The sequence below is a fragment of the Crocodylus siamensis genome, chromosome 7, assembly GCF_052110815.1.
Source record: "Crocodylus siamensis isolate JL-2025a chromosome 7, ASM5211081v1, whole genome shotgun sequence".
Classification (NCBI taxonomy): domain Eukaryota; kingdom Metazoa; phylum Chordata; order Crocodylia; family Crocodylidae; genus Crocodylus; species Crocodylus siamensis.
In genome coordinates, this window is record NC_143401.1 from 3,730,681 (window position 1) to 3,754,792 (window position 24,112).

The following is a 24,112-nucleotide window of genomic DNA, read 5'->3' on the forward strand; positions in this document are numbered from 1 at the left end:
TTCAGCATTCATAAACTGGGCCCCTCAAGGTCTTGAAAGTGGCTTTACAATTTTAAAATAAAACATTTGGAATTGTTATATCCATCTCTTGGTTGTTTTAAGGGCTGATGTTTTCTTGCTTTTCTCTGCAACCACAAGGGCCAAAAACTGAGATTCTCACATAACCGTATGACTCCAGGAACTGGGGCTTTATGGAAAACACCAGAATATTGAGAGACTTGTAATGGAGAGTTGACAACAACAAAAACTGCCCCAGAAGTTCTTTGACTGAAGTTGATAGGTTTACTAATATCCTTAAAGTTACTTATGTGAGTAAGTGGCATCTTGGTTTAGGGCCTTAATACAGTGGTTTCAACCTTTTTTTCATTTGCAGACCCCTAAAAAAATGTTTAATGCAGGTGCGGTCTTCTTTGGAAATTTCAAATGGAGGTGTGGACTCCTTCAAAGTGTAAGTGGCTATTTACATACTTCTGAATGATTGTAATAATCTTTTGCAGAAACCTTATACATAGTCTGTGGACCCCCAGGGGTCTGTGGACCACAGGTTGAAAACCACTGTCTTAATACACAAACCAGGCAACTGGGTGCCACATGGAGAAGTGTAGCTTCAGTGCTTTAGAGGTGAGATCTGGTTGATACATTTTTGATGGATCAGTCTTCCGCCGGAAATTGCAGTTGCATTGAAATCAACACATTTCATTGGAACGTGAATTTTGATGAAAGTCAGAATGAATGGTTTGTTCTTTCTTCTGAAAAAGCTGAAGCAGTTAATTTCGTAAAGTAAAATATTTTCCTTTGACTTTATTGCTTCGTTTCAATTTCTGTCTTAATGTTTACATTGAATATAAGTCGACTGTAGGTAATATACCATAGCATCTTATGGTAATGACTATGCTATTGTTTCCTGAATTGATTTTTTTCCCCTGATCTCCTGTTCTGTGATAAATTTCAAAACGTGACCTTCTAGCTTGAATTGGGCATGAAAACAAATGTTGAAATGTTACAACATCTGATAGACCTGAACTTCTGTTTTCTGACCATCCTTATTAAATCGCTTCTGGTGGTTGGCCAGGAGTCTAATTTGTCTCTCACTGAAATAGCAGCAATATGATGGTGTAAATGGGAAGAGAATCAGACCATATTGTTTTGTTCCTTTCGTAAGATAACATGAACATAAGGCTACAAAAACCACCTGATAACAATGTTGCACCTAGAACCACAGCAACAGCTAAAGGAAAGAAACCACCCACGCTGCTTCACGGATCCTTTTGTGCAAAGTTGCTTCAAGTTCGTCCCTCTGCAAAGGCCTTTCATGAAAACACCAAAAGGGGGGCAAGTAATGCTTTGGCTCCATCACGCAGAGATGAATTTCACCAGCAAGAAGACAGGGTTTCAAAGACCCTGATTCCCATGCATTGGAGCTAGTGTAAATCAAGAGTTGCTGTACCACCATTAATAGCATTATGCTGTGGGAAATGATAAGGCAGCCAGGCCTTCACAGTACATGTGTGTATTTATATATAATTACAGAAATATCTGGAGGCTTGAAAACAATGAGGAAAGGAACCTGCTGCCTCTCTCAAGGCTGAGCTGTAATGTGGCTTGGTAGAACTGATGTGTGGGTAGTGATATGTCTGTGTTTTTTTTTTCAGGTGGAAAAAGACTCTGAATCCACCTCTGCCCACAGGCTGTGGGGATAATACTCATTTTTCTAACCACTTCAAAGGCTCCCTGATAGCAAACTGCAGCCCACATTTGTTCTCATGTATTGCATGCTTCACAACAAAGAGAAACAAAACCCAATTCTTTTCCCAAAACTGTCAAACATGAAACAAACTAAAACACACAATTCCTCTAAGAGCAAACCATTTGAATCAGAGTCTGCAGGGGACTCTGATTCAAACGATCCAACAAGTCTCAGTAACTACGAGATGGGAAACTGAAACACCTGTGATTTCTTTCTTCCTTTAGGAAAAACATTGACATCAATTCTCTCTCTCACTTTTTTGGACACTTCATCTTGCAACAAAATGCGGACTGGTTTGTGTTATGCTGAGTACTCTGTAAAGTGGAAGATGGACAGATAGTTCTAAATATGTAACCCCAGGAACAAAGGGGGACTTTAATCTCTGGTGATAGGATGTTTTTGCCACTGGCAAGTGTCTCACGCTCGACCCTTGGGAGGGGTACACATTTGTGCGCTTTTACCTTTTTATTTTTAACATTTGTGTAATAGAAGTTTGTATAATAGAAGTTTAAGAAGTCAGAGCCATCCTTCCTTCCTTCCCTCCTTCCAGCCTGGCTTTCCTAGTGACCTGTTGGGCAGTTTACTTGTCCTCTCTGTGCCTCCTTTTCATGTCTGTTAAGTAAGAGAATGCTATTAACATTTCTTTGTAAGGTATTTGGAGATGGATAGCTGGAAAGCACTATAGAAGTGCTAATCATCATTAGCTGTCACCTGAAGACCATATGCTAGTACAGCTGGTACCATCCACATGATCTCTGCATTGAAGGGGTGCAGCTGGGAGTACTATTTGACATTTGCATGACAAGTTTCCAAAGACAAAAAAGGGACAGCTCTTTCAAGCAGAACCTAAGCAAGACTCTTTGCTGCTTGTCTCCTGTACACTGGGTCAGCTGGCCAGCTTAGACCTATTGATTTCATATTTTGATAAAAACATCTGCTTACCAAAAAGATGATGCTGTTGGATCAATGAAGCGCTGCCCTTTTCACCAGCCTTTACTGATTCACATGCTGCAAATCCCAAACGGAGCCACTTTACTGTTGGCTGAAGTGTCTGGATCTATATGAAACACAAGATCTTTTGAACTCGCACATTTTAAGATGTCTTGGGTCCTACCTTTAAAATACAACATAAAGGGTGAGACCAGTTCTGTTCAAACATTGCCTGCTTCTGCCCTTTTAGAATACCCTTTATGGACTTGATTCTGAGCTGGGATCAACTGCGGGGAGCACTACTGACTTTAATATAGCTACCTTGATTTATGTCAGCTGAAAATCTGGCCCTCCATATTTTTTTTTGATTCATTTGCTCTCCTTGATTTGCAGATGAGGTATGAAAAGCACATTGCAGTTATCAGCTGAAGTAGTGAACAAAGATGTACCTTCTACTGAGGGAAAAAAGGAAACATGATAACGAAAGTGTTACCAACATAAAATAATGCATTAAAATTACTTATCTGTGTTAGTGTTAACTCTTTAAAATGGTTAGAATTTAAAAAAAAACAGGTTTACTCTTCACCATTTTTATCTATTCTTTGTTTATATTTTGCATTTCAGTTCAAACGTAACAAATTTGGGCGTTAGTATTTAGTTAGTTTCACTTCCTGCTTCTCAAGTACCATTATCATTACTTTTATGGTCTGTATTATAGCCAATCCCATTTTTTCAAGGTGAGTGGCAGCTCTATTGAGCTGAGTGCTTAGCAGACAACAGGCCCAGTGCGAGTGTAGGTCCAGTGCCATCACTGGCTCTGCCAGTTCCAGTGGGCTGTGCCAGTTTGCATCAGGTGAGATCCTGCGATAAACTAGATTTGCACCAACCCTAATATCTATGGGTGCACCACTGACTTCAATATGAATCCATCCTGCATGGGGCATATGGCAGGACTGAGTCCTTAGCGTTGGGCCAGTAAGGCTATGCTGTAAGGGGCTGGGTTGTTTGGGCTTTTGGTCCAGCATGAGCACATTTCAATTTAAAATGAAAACCATTTTTGTTGATGCTTCCCCCCACCCCACTCCACAAAGGACTTTCTCCATTATTACAAAATGTTGTACAACCATTTTCTTATTTCAAGTAATAGATTTTGAGCTTAGATTATCAAAGTCCTATTGATACTTTACCTTCCATGTGAATATCTCAAAGAGCCACTTGGCTGAAATGTTCTAGGAAGTCACTCTTGTGAGATGCCCACACTGACTCCAGGGGACTGGACTCTAACCCAGGAGGCCCTTTTCAGTCTAATGTTTCTATATTCCTGTGTTCCCTGTTTTTTCCAGACTGGGAACCTGAGGCAGGGAGAGGGGAAATGATTTGGTCAAGGTGTGGGAATAGACTCCTTGTCAAAGGAAAAGACCTGTGAGGCTCATACTCATGAGAAACTCCTTTTGCCTTTATCAACGTATTGTTCCATCACAAGAAGAAACAAATGCAAAGTTTTATGCCTTCTCTGCTAGAAAAGAGGTTGATAATACTCAGTAACTCACAACACCTACTTCCTTCTTTCTTATCTTGATGATCTCAAGCTGTGTCAGTGCATGTCCCAATCAGTTTTCTCACCTAGAGTCATATTCCGGTCCTGATTGCATCTCTTTGATGGTGTCCCAGGCTGTGCACTCACTGGCTTTTTCTCTGTCACCAGAAACACGGATCAAACAACGATCTCGCTGTATATGGTGCGCTGTGAGCTGTCAAGTTAGAGGCATGTGTCTGTCTTCCAGTCCTGATCAGAAATGTCATTGTCTCAGCACACTGACATGCAGCCTTTTAACCCATCTATAAAGGCTTGAAACCAAACCAGGATTCTCCACCTTCCTCCAGCTTATCAGAAAGGGAGCTTGGATCACATAACCTCACTGGCAGAGCTCTAGTACTGCTTTGTGTTGATGTTACTGTTTTTAAAAGTTTAACACAACAGGTGTAAGACAGGAGACCCTGAACAAGAGCAAGTATTATATAAGCAAGACTGACTTGCCTTGGGCTAAATACTAACTATACTAAGCACTCCAGGCAAAAAATGTAGGTCCTATACCATATACAACTATTTGGTCCATTATTATATAAGTTACCTTTACATCACCATGCATTTCGTAGGTGTTTTGCATAGATTAAGACACCTCCCTGCTGCAGATCACTTACAGTCCAAGGCCCCTGTCCGGCAACTTTATTATGTGTGGGTTTGTCACTGCAGGGTGAACTAGAGAATCCAGACATAAAGTAGCTAGTATGTTGGGTTCTGGTTCCGGTGAGAGAGCCTGTGAGGATTATTGCTCTGAATTGGCTATGTCCAGTTTCAGGAAGAAGAGAGGTTAAATTTGAACATGGAGAAAGTTCCCACTAGAAAAGCCACATGAGCTCCTCGAATTTAGATGAACATGGAAATGCCATGGGATGGAGCTGGCCAGGAGCCTGGCACGTCAGCTTAATTGACAGGGTGCTGAAGTGGGCTTCTGGAGACCTGTGTTGTATTTCTGATCTGCTTTGCGGGGTATGGAGCAAGTCACTTCACTTCTGTTTCTACTCTGTGCTCTTCAGGAGTGGGACTGTCACTGTCCCAAGCATTGTCTATTACACAAAAGTTGTGTAGCTTTAACAGACAAGGGTCTTTGGGTAGATGTGATATCTTTTATTAGACCAACTGAATAGTTGGAAAATTTGTTCTTTCTTTGGGAAAGGCAGACTCTCCCTATGCTTGAAGAAGGATGTTTGTGCCCAAAAGCTTGCAAAGAACAATTTTTCCAACTATTCAGTTGGTCTAATAAGGGTCCTTGCACACAGTGTGTGTCGTTTAGATACACATTACGAAATGGCACCAAAAATCACCATTTCTCTAGATTAGTCACGTGTGAAAATACACAGTGACTTTTTTATTGTGGTAGATTTTGATGTATCATAGCAAACTAGACCACCTCTGACCGACATGTTTTATTTTTACCATGGCCAATTGTTCCACCACGTTTAATTTTATCGTGAAACTTTGTTATGTGTATTCTCGCACACAGTTAAAATCGCCATTATCCCTGTTTGACATAAGCTGTCCACCATGTGCCCTCTAGCATTTTTTACTAGTAATAGCACATTAACCAATTAGGAGTGTTAAATACTTTACATGCAAAATAGTAATGGGAATTATCATGGTACATTGCGAGAGTTAAATAAACCTAGAGATTATCTTTAACTAGATAAAGCCAACATCATGTACAGGCGCCCTTTGATATCACATCTACCCAAAAAAACCTTGTCTGCCTATGTCCTTAGACCAACATGGCTACAACCGACAACCCTGAAGTGTGACTTCAGCTGCACCGGTGCAGTTATAGTGCCACACACCTGACAACAGATTCAGTTATCTCACTATAAATGGGCTTATGCTGGCATAGTTTATGCCTGTTTGGGAAGGGGAATAGAAATAACAGAATAATGTACTTTTATATATACCTCAATAACTTTGTCCAGACTAGGGGTTGCCTCAGCATAATTAAATTGGTAACAAATCACCTCCCTAATCACGTAGTTAGACTGATATAAAACCTGAGTGTAGAGAAGGCCAAAGGTTTCTACAGTGGGGCTCTGAGGTCAGTTGGGTACTGAAGAGGCTTCTACAACGTAATTAGGAAATGTAAGAAAAATCCGGGCTTCCTTTAAGTCAGCCTTCTTCATCTTGCTTATAATTTGGTCACCTCCAAAGGAGATCTGTCAGATGCAAATGCATCAGCAATACCCTGCATTTCCTTGGCTTGCCTGGAAAATTGTCCTTGAATAACATACTCCCTGCAACCACAGACCAGACACAAAAATTCATGTTGTTAGCCATAAACTGTTGTTTGTTTTTGCATTGCTGTTTGCAAGGGCTGCAGTTAAAATGGACAGAAGATTATTATATATTCTCCTTGGGTTTTCAGAACGGGCAGATTTTTTAAAACCAAAAAAGGAAAAGCGAACGTCTTCCCATTCTGTGGCTGGATTGAGGTTTTGAGATGTTTTTAGACGCTCACTGTAGGGGGGCAGATGCAGATCTTTCACATAGGCAGGGAAAAGAGGGAGCAGCTCCACTGAAGTGCAGGTTGGGCTTGATCCTTCGTCCCCGTGACATCTTATGCTGTTGGTAATGGTTTAGGATGACTTGGGGCAAAGTTCAACCCTACTAAAATTAAAGGGACTTCATTGCCATCCTGTTTATTACCAGGTTCTGGCCATCATTTGCAAGGTGCATCAGTGCTTCGCTCCTTAGACTCCTCCCAAACCAGTCGGGTTCTTTCTTAGCATCCATTACTGTTTATTTCATCCTTCAGTTCTAGTACTGTATGGTCCTTGTATCTATAGTATCCTAACTCCCCTGGACAGTGGTACTGTGCTCTGCTGGGATGCTGTGACCACCAGGCCCAGACAGGAGCTGTCGGTTGAAGAATTACCTGGTGGCATTGGGTGACATGATGGATCACTGGGCATCAGATTCATTCTAGTGTTTGCTGGTGATAACTACTGTCTTGTCACCTTTCCACAACCTCCTACACCTGAGTTGCTGCTTGGTGTTGCTTTTGTACCTGTGCTTAGTTGCTGGGAGTTTATCACCTTCCATGTGCCCCAAAAGCACCCCAAAAAGTGTGTGCTATGTTTGTGATGTTCTCTGAGCAAGATGCTAGTGAATCCTATTGTGATTCCAGGTTAAGTTTGGATTCAGATGCCAATCAGACCTCCCCCCTAGCCTGGGACAAATGGTCTGTCAACTCTTTTCACCTTTACAACACACCCATTTCCGCAGCAACTGAAGGTTCAGACAGAGGGTGCTGATTTGACCTCATTTTTTGCTTAAATATATATACGTGGTAAACACTCAAATACTTGAGGTCACAACCAAGAGGGTTCAAGACAGCAGTGTTGGATGCTTTTCACTAACTCACTGTCACTCTGTGTTATTGTGGTGACCCAGAGGCCAGTAAGGCCACTGTGCTTGCTCTCACAGAGCCCGGACCTTCAGCAAAGCTTTCTGGTTTTGCTCTTCTTTTTGGCCTCATCTGAAATTTGTGGTATCAGCAGTGAAAACCTCTTCTGTGCTAAGTGAAAATGAAATGTGTATTACCTGAGGCAGGGCCATGGGGAGGGCTGTGGAGTCTGAGGGCTGATCTGCACTGCGAGGCATCGTCAGTCTGGATTTGGGGGAGCAGGAGCAGCAGAGTAGCAGGCTCTTGCTCTAGAAAGGGAAAGAAGATAGTGAGAGGATAATGTGGAGGCTGGTGCTAGAATAGGGTGGGGGAAATGACAGGCAGGAACAAGACAATTTGTGATGCAGTTTTTGTGAGAGATTATAGCCTAGTTTGGGGATGCAGAAGAAGAGGATGAAGTGTTGGGGGATAAGCAAAGGATGATGGGCAAAGGAACATGGGCAGGCAGGGATTACCAAAAACAAGTTATATAGTTGCCTGGAAATAGATAGAAAATGCCAGATGAAGAAGAGCTCCGTGCTGGGGTGCTGGAACAGTGGGCAACATGGTAATTCCTGGGAGCAGGGATATGGGAAATCAGGTCAGGTTGTGAGCACACGACACAATTACTATGGAGTAATTTACTCCAGATTTTACTCTGTAATAAATTTCCTCCACAGCACAGAGTGGACACTAGCTGGTTGTCTACACACCATGATAGTGCCTGGCAGCTAGGTGCTGGCAGGCTCTTTTGCATTAAGTAAAGGTCCTACCCTGGGATGAAAAGGACTGGGGAGTAGACAGACAACCAGTACACCACTGTACTGTGCACTGCTCTAGACTTACTTCTTCTTTTCTGAGGGGTAACTAAGTGTATGCTAGAGTGCAGGGATTTGCACAAGTATGAACCTTTGTGCTGACTGCTCAACTTCTATGCCAAAGTCAAATTACTTCAGAGTAAAGGCATCATAAAAATCATCTATTTTAGGTAGTTTGCCTCTCTACTAGCTCTCCCAGTCTCTCACTTCACTTTGCTCTTATCTGTAAAATCGTATTACTCATGTTTAGGGTACAGCATCTGAGCTAAGATGACTCATTTGGAAAGGCAGTGAGAGCCAGAGCTAGAGGGCAAAGCTGCAGGAGCCTGATGACTGCCAACATCTGTCTAACATTGCATCTAAGATGCCCTGGTAAACATGCCCCCCTATGGGTAAAACTGAGAGACTGAAGATTATTTTTGGTCACAAAGTGCTTTGGGATCATCAGATGAAAAGTGCTGTGTGATAGCAAGGCATTATTCATGGCTGCATTGTAATATTTTATAGTAATTATGCTTTGCCCTCTTACAGGACCTTCCATTGAACATCTCAAAGCACTTGACAAAAGTTAATTTATTCTCCCTTATTTTGAGGGAGGTATGACTTATGCCCATCTTACAGACTCTCCTAAAGCCAAAAACTAGTCTGAGGTAGTGCCCACGCGTCCTGACTTGCAGCCCCTTGGGCTAGCCACTAAACCATACCCTCTCCTTACTATGTGGCTCTAAGTCTGGAGTCTGTTTGAATGTAAGGGGTTCAAGTCTGAGAAAGGAATATGGTTTGAGCACAGGTCTGGGACCAAAGATCTGAATGTCCTGGGAGGACAGAAGACTGAGGGGGATTTGATAACAGTTTGCAAAGAGTTATAATGAGGACAGTGACCAGTTACTCTTCTGTGTCTGCGGGGGGGAGGACAAATAATGGGCTTAAATGGCAGCAATGGAAATTCGGGTTAAATACTAGGAAGCACTTTCTATCGCTGAGGGTGGTTAAGCACCGGAATAGATTCCCTGGGGGTGGAATTTCTGTCACTAAAAGTTGTAAGCGCAGGTTAGACAAGTGCTTGCGTGGATGTTTTGCCTGGGAGGATCCTGCCTTGAGCAGTGACTTGCACTATATGACCACATGAGAGCCTTGCCAGCCTGCCTCTGCTGTGATTTCCTCATTTGATACAAATGGGCATCCCTCAGGTTGATTCAACACCTGAATCTTGTGCTGGTTCTTACACTGGTTCCCTCTGTGGACTTGGGTATTTCCCTTCACTTCTCCTTGCCTCTGTTTCCCCTCTCCCGCCCCCCAGTAGAATGGGGATGATGATGCTTGTCTTACAGAGATGTGGACACTGTTTGCAAAAAGCTCTGCAGCCGAACATGCTCTCTGTGTTCAGTATTATATATTCCAGAGAGGTAAAATCCAAGACGATCATTTGCTCTTGCAGGAGCATCCTGTACTGATGGAGCTGTTCATTCCCCCACCTTTTTTTCTTTTTTTCTTTTCTGTCCAGAGATTCTCTTCACTTCAGTGGCTAAATAAGCCCTTGGATCCTAGGATTAATTTCAGCTTCCCTTGGCTTTAGCTCCCAGGTTGCTGTTGCAGTCACTGGATGGCAGTACAACCAGCCTCTTCAGTGCTCGAGGCACGGTAATTACCTACTCCAATGGTTGTGTCTAAGATTATAATCATTTATTGATAGGAAGCATGCAGTATAGCACACTCTAGTTCTAAGTGTTCACCTATGGTGATTCTGGGGGATTTCTGTGCCTGGATAACCACTGATTAGACTCCTGCAGTCTTTGTCTGCTCTGCCCTGCCTCCATTTGAATCAAAAGCAAAGTGCACGTGATGGGAAGGGTCATGGGGCCCGATTCTTCTCCCACAGGAACCAGTGGTATTGGCTTTTGGTGAATGACGATATTGTAGTGAGTTGTGTTTGTGTGAGAGAGAATAAAACAGAACACACACATGTATTCATATACACTGCATGAAAAGAACATTTTTAAGGTTGCAGCCAAGCACTATAAGTACTTAGGAAATGCCAAAATCAAGATTAGCTGTGCAACCTCAGCTTGTGCCCCCTTCCTCATATGCATCACAAAACAGGCCTTGTTTATCATACACTGGGGGCATCTATACGTGCGATTAATGCACATGAATAGACTCTGGAGCTTAGTGCTCTGGAGTTTTTTGCCCCGAGTGTGCCATTTGAACATGCACCTGTGAGCAAACAACTGTGGTGCATATTGCTCCCGAGTTTACTGGTGCGCAGCACATGGAGCAGCCTGGACTGGCAGGGAACCCAGGGGGAGCCTAGCCTGCCAGCCCAGAGCTGTTCTGACTGGGCTCTACATGCTGTGGAGGGTGCTTGCTGACTAGCCCCGCACTGAAGCACCCTGTGTCCCAGCCAACCTGGGCAGTGTCTGTGTGTGTGCTGCTGCACGCAAAAAAACTCTGGAACAGGTAATTAGTACTTGTGTTTACAACTACTACCCTGCTGCAGCATGTATTAGTTTCTATCACCCTGAAAGGGGTGCATGTATAGACACCAAGACATTTACTGCACAGTAAACTTCTTATGTAGATATGCCCACAGTGTCTCCCACAGGAGACCTGCTTCATTCAGCACACAGGCCAGGCCAGCTCTGGGAGGGGGCAGCAAAGGAGACTATTGTCTTTGGGCCCCTTCCTAGTTGCCTGCAGAAGTGGAAGGTGCATAGTGAATGGAGCATGGGCCTGCAGGATGAGGGGGAAGGTCTCTAGATTAGAGCAGCTGATTGGGAGAACTGGATTTTATCTCTGTGTCTGCTGCAGGTTTACTGTGTGATGCTGGGCAATCGCATAAACCACTTTTCCCAGATGGTCATGAATTGTCTGTTCTTTTTCTGTATGCTCTTACTTCCTTTCCTTGTGACAAGGTAGTTACCAGAATTTGAAGATTCACTGATAGGCCACACTGTGAACACTCCTGCCATGGCCTTGAACTTGAGACCTCTGGGCCATCAACTGTGCACCTTAGTGCCCACACCAGCCCAGGCCCCCGTGCTCGGGCTGAGGGCCAGGAGTCTGATCTACAGAGATGCTGAGCACTCACACTGTAGCTGAAGTCGGTGAGTGAGTGGGTGAAGTACTGCTACACAATGCTACTCATACACTGACATATTCAGTCCCAAGCATTTTAATGTGGCCATGCAAAATGTGGGGGCATTTTAGGCTCAGTTGCTCTGTGCCTCAGTTTCCCACTTGCAAAATGGGAGTTATACCAATACAGGGTATTCATAAAATGAATGAATTAAATGCTGTAGCATTTCCAGCACTCAAACGCTAAAGTGAAGGGAATCATAGAAACTATGAGGGTTTGAATAATGCACAGTAAAAAAGGCTGGGAGCCACACCATGAAGAGCGGGACTAAACAAAGAAATAAATGAATGGAGCAGTGTCCACCTTTGTGCCCTAAATGAGACCAGAGTCCTATGGGAGAAAAAAGTATGTCATCATGTAATGAAAGCTTGCATCATAACGCCTATGAACAAATGGGTTGCAGTAAGCAAAGGCTCCTCTGACACCTGTATTTCCAGCGTGTGTGTGTGAGTGTTCGTTTCACTGCCCTCTTCTGGCTGGGTTAAGCACTGATCCACTGTGTATCACAGGCCCAATACTGCTTGTCTCTACAGGAGAGTTTCCTTGCATTCAAGCAGCAGGAGTCTGTCTGTGCTGCTGCGGCAGGAAGAGCTGAGATCTGTCCTTGCCACTGTGAAATTCTGTGTGGCCACAGCACGTGGCATAGGGACAGGCAGGAAGTTCCAATTGCTTGCATTTTTGTAGAAGTATATTAGCGGGAAGTGAAGATTACCCACAGACCCCTGCCTTTTAGCAGTTTTGCTGCCTCATACTAATTTATTCCAAAGCAGTTGCTGCCAGTGAATATGAGTTTCTTGCTTTCTTTCCTTTTTCTTAAAAACAAAAAAAGCTTATTGCTCAGGGTCATAAAATTGTTTTCACTAAACCAAAAATGTGCTGGCTGTTTGATGAGGCTCCTAGACAGGAAGAGCATAGGCAGTTATTTACTGTACCCATTCTTTGGAAAAATACAACTGCATACTTTATGGTACAGGATTTGCACAACTAGACATCTCCACGTACAAAACGTTGGGACTCCGGGTTTACTGAAAGCGAATAAGTCTCAGAAGCTTTTTATAAGAGACTTTTCATTCCTTCTTCTATACACAGCAAGACCCAAAAGTTGCAGTGATGCCAATTCTCCTGCATTGTCTAAGCAATAGGAAAAGTATTGGGACAAAGTATTTCTGGGGATGCAGAATAAAAACCTTGATTTTGTGGTGAGAGCCTGGCTGATGAAACCCTCATGCTGTGGTGGAGCTTCACTGGAGTCACAGAGGTTAGTTCCAGATGTTTGTGTGGGGCTTATCACAGGATCAGGGTCTAAATAGAGAAACATCACTAGTATTATTATTAGTGTTACAGTAGTGCCCAGCTTCCTAAGGGAGCAGGGCCCCATTGCACTGGATGCTGTGCACAGAACCTGCTAAAGGACCATGACTGCCCCGAAGCGCTAACCAGCTAATCAGAAGAGAGACAAAGGATGTGAGGGAAAACTGAAGCAGAGAGAGGTGAAGTAACTTGCCAGTGGTCACTTTTTCTGCAACTAGCAAGAGGCATAAAGTAAACTTTGTTTAAGTAACACAGTAGGAAGATGAAGAGCAAGGAAAGAGTTGATCCACCCCTCCCTGAGGAAGGAAAACTAATGAGAGATGATGCTTCTGTCTTCACTAAAATGCATAACTGTAATCAGAGGTAGCATCAGTGACAAGGGAATAGGGGAAGAATGGATTGGAGACCACTTAGACAAATGTTGGGATAGCTTCAGACAAGCTTTCAGGACTCACGGTACCCTTCCTGTGAGACCTGAAGGCTTGTCTAAAACTATCCCAACCACACAGTTGGTCGACTAAAAGATATCACCCACAAAAATCTTTGTCCCTTGTGTATTTGCTGGACCATCACAGCTACAGCATCACTACAACACAACCTGAGACAAACATGATTATTTCAAGTCATCCTCATGAGCTTCTCCTCACCGTACTTAGGGGCTGGCGGGCATAATTGCAGAGCCCCTAGCGATTATCTCTGAGAACATGTCAAGCACAGGTGTGGTTTCAAAAGGCTGGAAAAGGGTAAACATAGCATTTATCTTTAAAAATGGGAAGAGGAGGACCCAGGGATATATAGACCAGTCAGTCTAACTCTCTACTATATATCCTGGAATAAATAATAGACAAATTATTTATATAGCACCTGGAAGATAACAGAGTGACAAGTAATAGCTAGCATGGATTATCAGTAACAAGTCATGTCTACCAACCTAAGTTCCTTCTATGAAAGGGTAGCAGGTCTTGTAGATGGGGAGTAACAGTGATACAGCTTGACTTCAGTAGGGCTTTTGGCACTGACATAACAAACTGGGGAATATGATCTGCTGTAAGGTGGATACTCTGCTAGTTGGAAAATCATACTAAAAGAATAGTAATCAGTGGTTCACTGTCAAACTCAAAGGATACACTGAGAGGAGCTCTGATGGGGTCTGTCCTATATCTAGTACTTTTTGGTCTTTTCATGAATAATTTGGATTATAGAAATAACATATTTAGAATTTGCAGATGAGACCCAGCAAGCACTTCAGAGGATAAAAACAGAACTCAAAATAGTCCTGATAAACCGTAGAAACAAACAGAATGTGAGGACAGATCGATGAGGACAAAGTTAGAGACTACACACATATGAGGTGGGGAATGATGGGCTAGGCAGCAGTTCTGCAGGAAAGAATTGGGAATTTTCAGTGGATTGCAAACCAAGCATTACTTATACTTAGCAATGTCATACTGTTGCAAGAAAGGTGGCCTGCTGGGATGTACCAACCGGAGTGTCCTGTGTAAGACAAAGTGGAGAAATCTTTCCTTCTGCTCATCACTGGCAAGCCAGAACTGGAATACAGTGTCCAGCTTTGGGTACCACTCTTGGAGAAAAATGTAAACCATCTGGAGAGACTCCAGAGGAGAGCAACAAGTTTGAAGAGGTTGTTGAGGGAAGACTGAAATAATAGAGTTGTTTAACTGAGTAAAGACAAGACAGAGGGAGACACAATAACAGTCTTTAGAATGGGAAAAAGTTGCTGCAGAGAGGAAGGTAATTAACTGTCCTCCATGTACATCAAGGGGGAGAAAAGAAGTCACAGGTTTTCATGGCAGAAAGGGAGATTTAGGTTAGATATTAGGAAAAGCTTTCTAACTGATAGTAAAGCACTGGAAAAGATTACCTGGGGAAGTTGAGAGATCTCCATCATTCAAGTTTTCTAAGAAAAGATTAGATAAACATATCTCAGGGATGGCTTGTTGATCCTGCCATAATGCAGGATGATTATTATTATTAGGATATAATATTATTATTATTAATGCAGGATGATTAGACCAGATGATTTCTTATGGTCTCATCCAGCACTATTTCCTAGGATTCAGTAGTTGGTCAGTGGTTTCCTGATTCCTGCTGCTGCTGCACCCTAACCATTAGGGGATGCTAAACAAGGAAATCTCTGCAATGCAAAGGATTTTTTAGACATACAAAAAACTACAACTCTTGGTCCCAGAATTATACTTTTATTAGAGCAACTGGGAAATCACAAGAAAATTGTCCTTTTCTGCAAGCTTCAGGATCAAAGTCCCTTTGTCAGACTCTGGGAAAAGTATAGATGGTACAAGATGGTAAAAAGTCCCTATAGGAAGGATTTTTCAGTACACTCTAGACCTGAACTTTTGGTGGAGCCACTGAGCATCTGCTTATTCCCAATGGAGTCATGAGTATGCCAGCAAATGAGGCATTACACATACACTTGGAGATGTGATGTCTTTTCAGATAAGAAAATGTTATCTTTCTGCCAAAGAAAAAGATTTATTTCACTTTATGGAAGACTATTCCTCTACAACATATTAATGACAGTCTGGAGAAGATGTGGGTATAAGTACAAAACTTCTTGTGATTTTCTTCTGGTCAAAGTTGTTTTGAAACCCCAAAATGCTGCAAAAGCAGATTTCTGATCCCAGCAATATAAAAACTGGGTGGGTTTGATTTAAATCATGATTTAAATCACGATTTAAATTGCTGGTCAGGGACCCTCAATTTAATCATTGTTTTCTACAAAAAGTGCACTCTTGTTGCTTGATATAACCTTAATACATATTATTCACAACTCAGAGATAGATGTAGGTTTCATTTTTAGAAGAGACACACTATACATTTTAAAGCAGTGATTTATTGTGATATCTCTTCAGATTAATTTTTCAGCTACAGCAGAAAACTGAATTATGATTTGGTTATTTTATTTACCAAAGCTAATTGAAGCAGATACTTGTGAAGTCATTGGGAGGTGAACTATCTCCAATTCACTAGATTAATCGTGGATATTTGGGAGATATTTTTCCCAGGCTGTATTAGGAGGACAACAACAGCTGTCACCAAAAACAACAGACATTAAAATTGTTTTAACTAAAACAACAAGCTTATGTATTTTGGATAGTTTTCTTCAACAACAAAAGTATCATTATTTTAACAAATCAAGCACTTTTTTTTTTAATTTTTAGCTATTTTAGTCAGAAATGTGAAATGCATTTTAAAAAAAAATTAAATAGATTATATCAGCCAGGTCAACATGAGAAGCTGGGTACTGGGTTATGCAGCAAACTCAGTCTTCACCTTCCTCTTTCTGTTTATTCATAGACTGGAAAAGAAAGATAAGCTTTCCTGTTTTTTCAGTTCCCAAAAACGATCAGGGACATTTCTATAATGAAAGACCATTCCAGTTAATTATATTCTTCTGAAAAGTTAGTTTCATGAGAGCATCCCTGGCCTTTATGCATTGATCCAGGGGCTTAAATTATTTGTAGGCAGTACATAATATGGTTGGGCTATCTTTCCATCAGCCAAAAGCAGAGTGTTCCCTAGCAAACTAGATGTGACTTAGCCAAGCCCAGATCCTTGGTTCTGCAATAAGATACATGTTGATGGACCCTTGTCCCAAGACTGAGCTCCACAGAGATGCAAAGGTCTGCCTTAACATATCTCATTGCAGGCTCTGACCTTTATACCTGGATCTTTGCCTGTTCCCATTGGAAACAATGGAAGTTTTGCTATTATTTTCAAGTGGGAGGAGGGTCAGACCCACAGCAATGAATAAAGGGATAGCTGATTCCAAAAACTAGGAGCCATTGTGTTGCTTCTGGGGCACCTTCAGCTCCCCAGTCTGTGCAGGCAGCTCTCATGGAAGTTGGCAGGAATTGTGTTTTTTGGAGCTGAACACAAAATATGGCTCCTTTTCTTTCCACTGGAGCCTGTAATTCCCCCGCATCAGGAAAGCCCTGGAAGAGAAGGAGGGATTTCATCTCCAGTGAGCAGCCTTCTAGCTTTGGAAAGCAGGCACAGTGGTCAGCTTCGTACTTTCTCTAACCTCCCTATAAATGTCTGTGGGCTGCATTATGATCTTTTGGATATAGCTCTGGCTCTGCACCTCTTTCCATCTATGGCTTGGGAGGGGGAATATATGTTATGCTTGTTTCTTTAACCCGTCTGGTGCTAGACATGCACTGCTGTTGATGTGCATTACCTTTATGTACATTAAGTGGGTTTAGGCAGGTGTCTACATATGCAGGCATTAAAGCGCATTAATGCCATGTTTGTGGACTGACTTGGGACTAAAGTTAGTCCCAAGTCAGTCTACACACACAGCGTTAATGCACTTTAACACAGCTACATGTGCATTAATGCTCTTTAACTATTCACGCCAAAATATGATACCTGCATTTGCAGGTATCAAATTTAGGTGTGATTAGCCCCAAAACACCATTTTTAACATGCATTAAGAGTACGCACGTGTAGACATAGGCCCTAATACGCTTTACATTTAGGCTAATGCACCTTAAAGCATCTTGTGTAGACATGCACCTCTTGTATTGCCAACAAGCAAGAAGGCATGCTGTTATGGAGAGCCGGCAGCCTGAGATAGGTAAGAAAAGGAGATACAGGACACTATCCCAGGAAAGCGGGGCCTGGGGAATTCAGAGTGAGGAGAAAGGGCTGGGAAGAATTCCTGTAAACAAAAGGGAAACGTAGGCTTGAACGTGGCAGAAAGACTGTTCCAAGCACCTGATGCATGAATGCTAGAAAGGAGCAAAATGGAGGCTCAGGAGGAGATTATGAAGTGAGGGGGAACTTAAGAGAAAATAAATGCTGAAAATGAAACTGAGTCAGGGCTGGGATCGCAGTACCTTCTGCCACAATTGCTTATGCTGTGGTAATCCTCCCTTTGCACAGTTGCTCTTTTAGGGGTGGAGTGATCGTGGAGCCCTGGTCTGCCACACCCACTGGAGGGGACTGGAGGGCAATATTGAGTAGGCAGTAATAAAGATCGGATAGCCCCTGCAGGGAAGCCAGATGATAGCCCACACTAGGGCTCTCTGCCCCATGCACTACAACTGGGACCTTTTTCCCTGCATGCCTGTCTCAAGCTGGGCCTTTAAACTGGGCAGATCCAGGCACCTGCAGCCCATTTTGTAACTGGCTGCTGGGGGCAGTATCTTCTTTGCTTCCCGTTGGGTGAAAGCTCTCTATGCCCATGACCAAAGATAAGATGATATGGGCCTCACAAGTGAGGACAGGGAGCTGAGGTTTAATGCACAAAGAGACACTGAGGAGTTTATGAATCGAAATGAGTTATGTCGGCTTCCGCCAGCAGTTGAGTCATAGATTTGCCTGGAATTCCCTTTAAGGCCAGAAGGAACCAGTGTGATCATACTAGCCCATACAAGCCACGTCCACATCCACACACGTGCTTAACTGCGCAGTAGAATAATTAGCTGCAAAGTAAAGCATCACCATCTACACATGCGATGGTATTAGGCCACAGGAAACTAATTAACGCTTCAGTAAGACAGTACTGTTGGGGACAGACCTATCTTACTCCGGGGTAATTTACTGCAATTAAACACACGTGTAGACACTGACTGTGGGCATAAATTGTGCCTGGTCAGCCCAGCCAGCCAGAGGCCAGACTCCTGCCTGCCACCTAGCCACAAGGCTCTGCACTTTCAGCACCCTTCTGCTGCAGCCAGCCCCTCCGCCACCCGATGCTGCCTCCTGGAGCTTCTCTATATGTTAGCAAAACCTACAGCCTAGTCTGCTGCTGTACAGATGCTTGCTTTTAGTTCCAACGGCAATATTAATGTGTGATTCTCCACGTGCTAGCGATCATGTACCCCTCACCTCTCCTTATTTATACCTCAGACTTGTTTCACCTCTCTCGCATATTCCCAGTCTCCTTTGCCCCTTCCTGCACGTAACCAGATGTCTTTAGGGCACAGTGCAGTCCAAGCTCGTAAATCCATAACCTGTTTAGAAAAGCAGCAGAATTGTTTTACCAAATAACTTGCAACTGCCTGGTCTCTGGGCCCAGAAAAGCGCAAAGCCGACAGGCAGTGGCTTTGGGGGTTGAAAAGACAGAACATTTGGTGCTAGGGTGTAACTTTTGCTTCCAAAAATAAAGCAAAACCCACCCCCTCTCAAAAGAGCCTGGAATAACTGGGGAGGCTCATGCATACGGAGTGGGGCAAAGTGAACCTGGTGCAGAGGTGAGCGCGCACGCGCACGCACACACACACACACACACACAGTTTTGGATCCTCTCCACTTGTGGAAGCAGATGGGAGGCACAGAGCCCAGTGTGAGTCTCATGTTTAGAGTTAGTGGTTTCCTGTGGTGTGCTGGGTATGATGGCAGCCTGCGCAAACTGCATACATCCGAGCTGCCCTGCAGCAGCTGCTAACTTTGCCTGGTTTTATGACATTAAAACTTTTTTCCCCTTTTATAAAGGCAAACTAATTAGAAGCCCTTCTTCCAAACAACTCACTTATTTGGGACAGCACCAGCTTTTTTAAAGGATGTACCTTGCCTTAGGTTAATGCGAAGCTTTTAGTAGAGATCTCACTCCAAAAAAGGAGATGATGTTTTACAGTATGTGAATGCTGGTAGAGCTGGGAAATGCAGCTCTAGGGTGCATAAAACAGAAGTGATTACAGAGAACTCAGGCCTTTGCATCCTCTTACCACAGTTGATTGTATTTTTCCACATTAGGTTTATCATGTCACCATTTTCAGAAAAGGCCACTGATTTGGGAGGGCATCTCAAATGTTGAGCACCCAGCTTTTGAGCCGTCATAAAGATGGCTGGTTTGAAGCATGTCCGAATAAAGGGAAATGTTCCCACTGATTTTAGTGGGCTTCATGCTTCTACAAAGGCAGTGAACATTAGCGAGAGCTGTAGGGACTCAGCACCTCTGAAATCAGGCCAAGTCAAGGCGTGTTATCAGTACCGGTGGAGCTGGTGACTGCAACACAACGAGCTAAGGTAGTTTACAAAAGAAAAATGCTTATCCCTTCTCTTTCAAATTCTGACATTTCTCAAACAGCCTAAAATTCAGACTGCACTTTCGTAAGTAAATATGCACGAAGTATTTGGCTAATGACCTCAAAATGACATCTATTCATTACTAATACTATTAAATGTATGTTATGGCAATATTACTCATCAGTCCTAGCTGAAATTGGGACCTTGTTTTACTATACATTGAGCGAACACACATATGGTCCTTGCCCCAAAGAAATGGCATCGACAATACATGTGAAGTATATGTATATATTTCTGATATATCAATTATTAACTTAGATACTTTTATTTATTTTTAAACAGTACTCGTTCCCAAGGATTTTGAGTGCGTACACAGCCATCATGTTTCCTCATTTTTAAACCAAAGGGCCAAAATAAAAAAAAGTGAAAATCCTCCCTCCATCTTTCAGGATTCTTTTGTACTTTTTTACAAGCAGACTCTTTTAACAAATTCCTCCTCCATTTCACTTCAATCCCTGTTTATCGGTTTTAAACAAAGCCATTTCTTGTAAATGGATATTGATACTCTGAACACCATTTTATTTAGGTTGGATTCCAGAAATTCTCAGAAATTTTTAGGTGCTTTATATTTCTGTGGGTAAATAGAAATTAATAAAATAAATGTAGTAATATACACATTACATATATCTAGGTGTATGTATCTGTGTGTGCACGTGTGTATGTGTACACATAGAAAAGCAAGGATTTCTTAGGACGATTATCTTTTATTGGACCAGCTGTATAGTTGGGTAGACTGAGACACGTTTTCAAATTCAAGACATTCAAATATACTTGTGTGTGTGTGTGTGTGTGTAGCGCTATATATATATATATATATATATATATATATTTGCATAATGAAATGTAATGCCTGGACTAGTTACTAACTTCCTTGAAACACAGCATCAGGTCCTGGTACAGTATATAGAGAACATATGGAATACCCATCAATTTCTAGACCACATAATGAACCCTTACATTTGACTGCAGGCGCAAAATTGAAGCATGTAGATTTGTAGAGACACACCCATGGAAAGAATTCTGTGATTTGAAGGGGTGGGGGATTTTATCATAAAGAAAACAGCCATGGATAATTTCAGAGGGGTGATGAGGGACAGCAACGTGGGCTGGGATCTTTGGCTACATATAAGATTGTGCCACATGACTGGAGCAAAGACAGCTTGTCCATACATGGGAAGATCTACCCAGTGCAGTGTAGAGTAGATGTGCTGTGGCAGTTCCCAGGCTGTTGTTATGGATGACTAAGGGGCATGTCCAGGGGAAAGCAGCATGGCCAGGGCTTGCCTGTGGTGATGACTGCTGGGGCTTTCATGGCTGATGAGAAATGGAGCAGCTGTTGAGGACCCAGCCTGATGCATTAAGATCAGAAGCATGAAAGGATACTTTAAAGCCATCTTTGGCACCTTTCTTTTTAGTTGCACTGGTTCTGGAGTGGGTTTTTAAAACTTGCAAGCTTTTCTTTCTCGGCCGTCTTGGTCAATGTTTTTGACTTCAATGCAAGTAGCATCAGGCTACTACTGCTAACACTAAGTGCTTTAGAAAATCCTGGCCCTTTTCTGCAATGAAGAAACCTAAAACTGTCATAAAATCTGAAGAGAACATACTGACTGCTACACACCTCCATTCTTGTATCAAGCATTGGTGGATAAAAGTTGCTTATTAGGAAAACTAGGCTTGTTAGCCTCCTTTTGCAGTATGCCAGTGACCTCACTGGGATCTATGCCTGTGTGTCAGGAGGTGATAAAATCCCAGCTTTATTGAACGCAGCCAGATTCGAGGAGCTTTCTTCTGTGCTACCGCTTCCAAGTCCCTCTACTGGAGGGCTTGTGAAAATGGCCAGCAATCCCCCTCACAGGGCTATGTGGCAAGCCAGCCAAATACAATGTGGAAAAGTGGGGTCAGGGGAAGAGGGAGCGTGTTGACATTGTGGTCGAAGAGGGTACATTAGGTGAACTGAGACAAGGCAACTTTGTAAAGCTTCACAGACCCCTCTCTGTGCATCCCTAGGTCAGATCATGACATGTGCTGAACATTTTAAAGGTTTCTTTGCTTTCCTCCTCCCTTTGTGCTGTAAAATTACTAGCATCATTCCCTCCCTCAGTAATGTTGTTCTGGTCTTCTAAAGACAGCGTTTTGAGGTGCAGTAAATAAGATCAACTCCTCTCTTGGGACAATATTAATATTCTAAGACCCAGTAATTCCTCAGTGCTTCCATGTACCTGGGTGAGAACCAAGCTTGGGAATTGCCACTGCATGCAGCAAAACATGATGAATGGAGGACTGCATAAACACCTTCCAGTCTTCCAGGTGCACTGGAAATATCCAGCGTCTCTCACAACACTGAGCACTGTCTGCCTGGAAATTTCATTCAGCTCAGACTGAACTTCCTGTGTTTCATTTTATCAGATGTATTTTTGGGTGGAAAATCTTCCCATGTTTTAGACATTTCTCCACCAACCGGGTATGTACAGAAATTTCTCTTAACCTGAGATGACAGTGAGTAGGTCTCTGCAAAAAAAAAAAAAAAAAGACGCAGGAAGGATAATATTTGGTGGTGGTTTATTATCAGGGTGTGATCCAAACTTCCACATCAGCCATCCTTCCTACATTCAGCTACAGGAGGTGCATCTACATAAGACATTTACTGCGGAGTTTACTAATTAGCTCCACAGTAGACTCCCAGGGTCCTCTACGAGCTCCAGCCAGCTCAACGTGCTGCAGTTGCAGGCACACGTTCAGGCAGCGCACCCAGGAGCAATTATACTCTAGAGCAAGAAACTCCAGAGTTTATTCCTTTGCATTAATTACATGTGTAGACATGCCCAGTGCTCTCTAATCTTAACCTTGGTTCTAGAAGCTAAAAGTAACTTTTAACAACAGCTCAATTCCGTTTTCACGTAGGGCCTGAATCAAAACCATTCTAAAGACAGTGAAAACATTCTGGATGACTTTGCTGTGCTTTGGACCAGGAACATAGGATGAGGCTAATTTACAGGCAGTCTTCTGTTCTAGGCGGGAGCACTATGGATTTATATCAGTGGAATTTGTGATAGCATTTGGCCCAAGGAGACTTTTACCTGGTTGAAATGAACAGGATTTCAGGAATGGCTCTTGATTTACATCCGTGTAAATAAGAACAGAGTCTGTCTCTATAAGTTGAACTTGCGAAATGACCACCCAAGTGGAGGGCTCTCCCAGCCAGCAGTGGATGTTGGGAGGCTGTAAATGCTAAGTTAAGCTTGGTACAAAGATCCTTCATTTATGTTCTTATTTAAGTGTCCTTTATTTATACACTGCCTGTGTGCCTGGCACACTCCTGGAAACTGGTAATAACATGGACAATTAGTGGAGGACAAAGAGATGTTAATGAGAAGAAAATGCTTCCTGACCATGAGGGCTGTTCAAATGGAAGAATCATCCTTGGGAAGGGGTATAGTGCTACCGCTCAGGACGGTTAAGAGTTATGCAGCGATACCTTTAGATATAGGTAATGAAGTGGTTTTAGGACTCTGGTCCTTTGTATTTCACTGCCCACAAATAGAAAAGCATTGTCCTTCTTACTATTAAAAACCAAATGCTGTTATTCCTGAGATGCAAGAAGTTGCCTCTTGCAGGTTTCCTAAGGCTGTGCTCCCATTGACCTGTCTGGAATTACTCCTGTCTGCCTATGTCCTTAGACCAACATGACCACAACCTACATTCCTGTAACTGGGCACTTAGGAGTGGGATTTAGGCATTCAGAATCGAGTGCCGGCAGGTTTGACAGCCGTTCTTTTCCCAGAATGCTATTCTTCTCTGCTAAAGGATAATGAACAGCCGTGGTTCCTGCTCTACAGCTAGTATAATGTTTATTCTGCTGCATGTGCTTCATATTTTTGCTTAATACTAATTCACATAAAATCCCTATGAAGAAGAACCACCCATCTGCACATATGGAAATAGTCTCGACACACAGTAACAATAATCATCCAAAAGGGCTGTGAGTTAGCAAAGCCATGTACAGCTAAAAATTATGATACAGACAAGTGGTAAATGTGGGAGAAAAGCCTGTTAAAAAGAGAAAACCACTGAATGTAAATGGGTTATTACTTCAACGAGCCAATTAGAAATC

At 42.7% G+C, this 24,112-nt stretch overlaps 1 long non-coding RNA gene across 1 annotated transcript; it reads right to left on the bottom strand.

The window, feature by feature from the left end:
- Positions 1–2,656: 2,656 nt before the first annotated feature.
- Positions 2,657–12,920, bottom strand: LOC149859322 (uncharacterized). Its single transcript, XR_016443597.1, has 3 exons — positions 12,804–12,920; positions 7,821–7,931; positions 2,657–2,804 (listed from the first exon to the last, which is right to left on the bottom strand). It is a non-coding gene; the product is annotated as an uncharacterized LOC149859322 (long non-coding RNA).
- Positions 12,921–24,112: the final 11,192 nt, after the last annotated feature.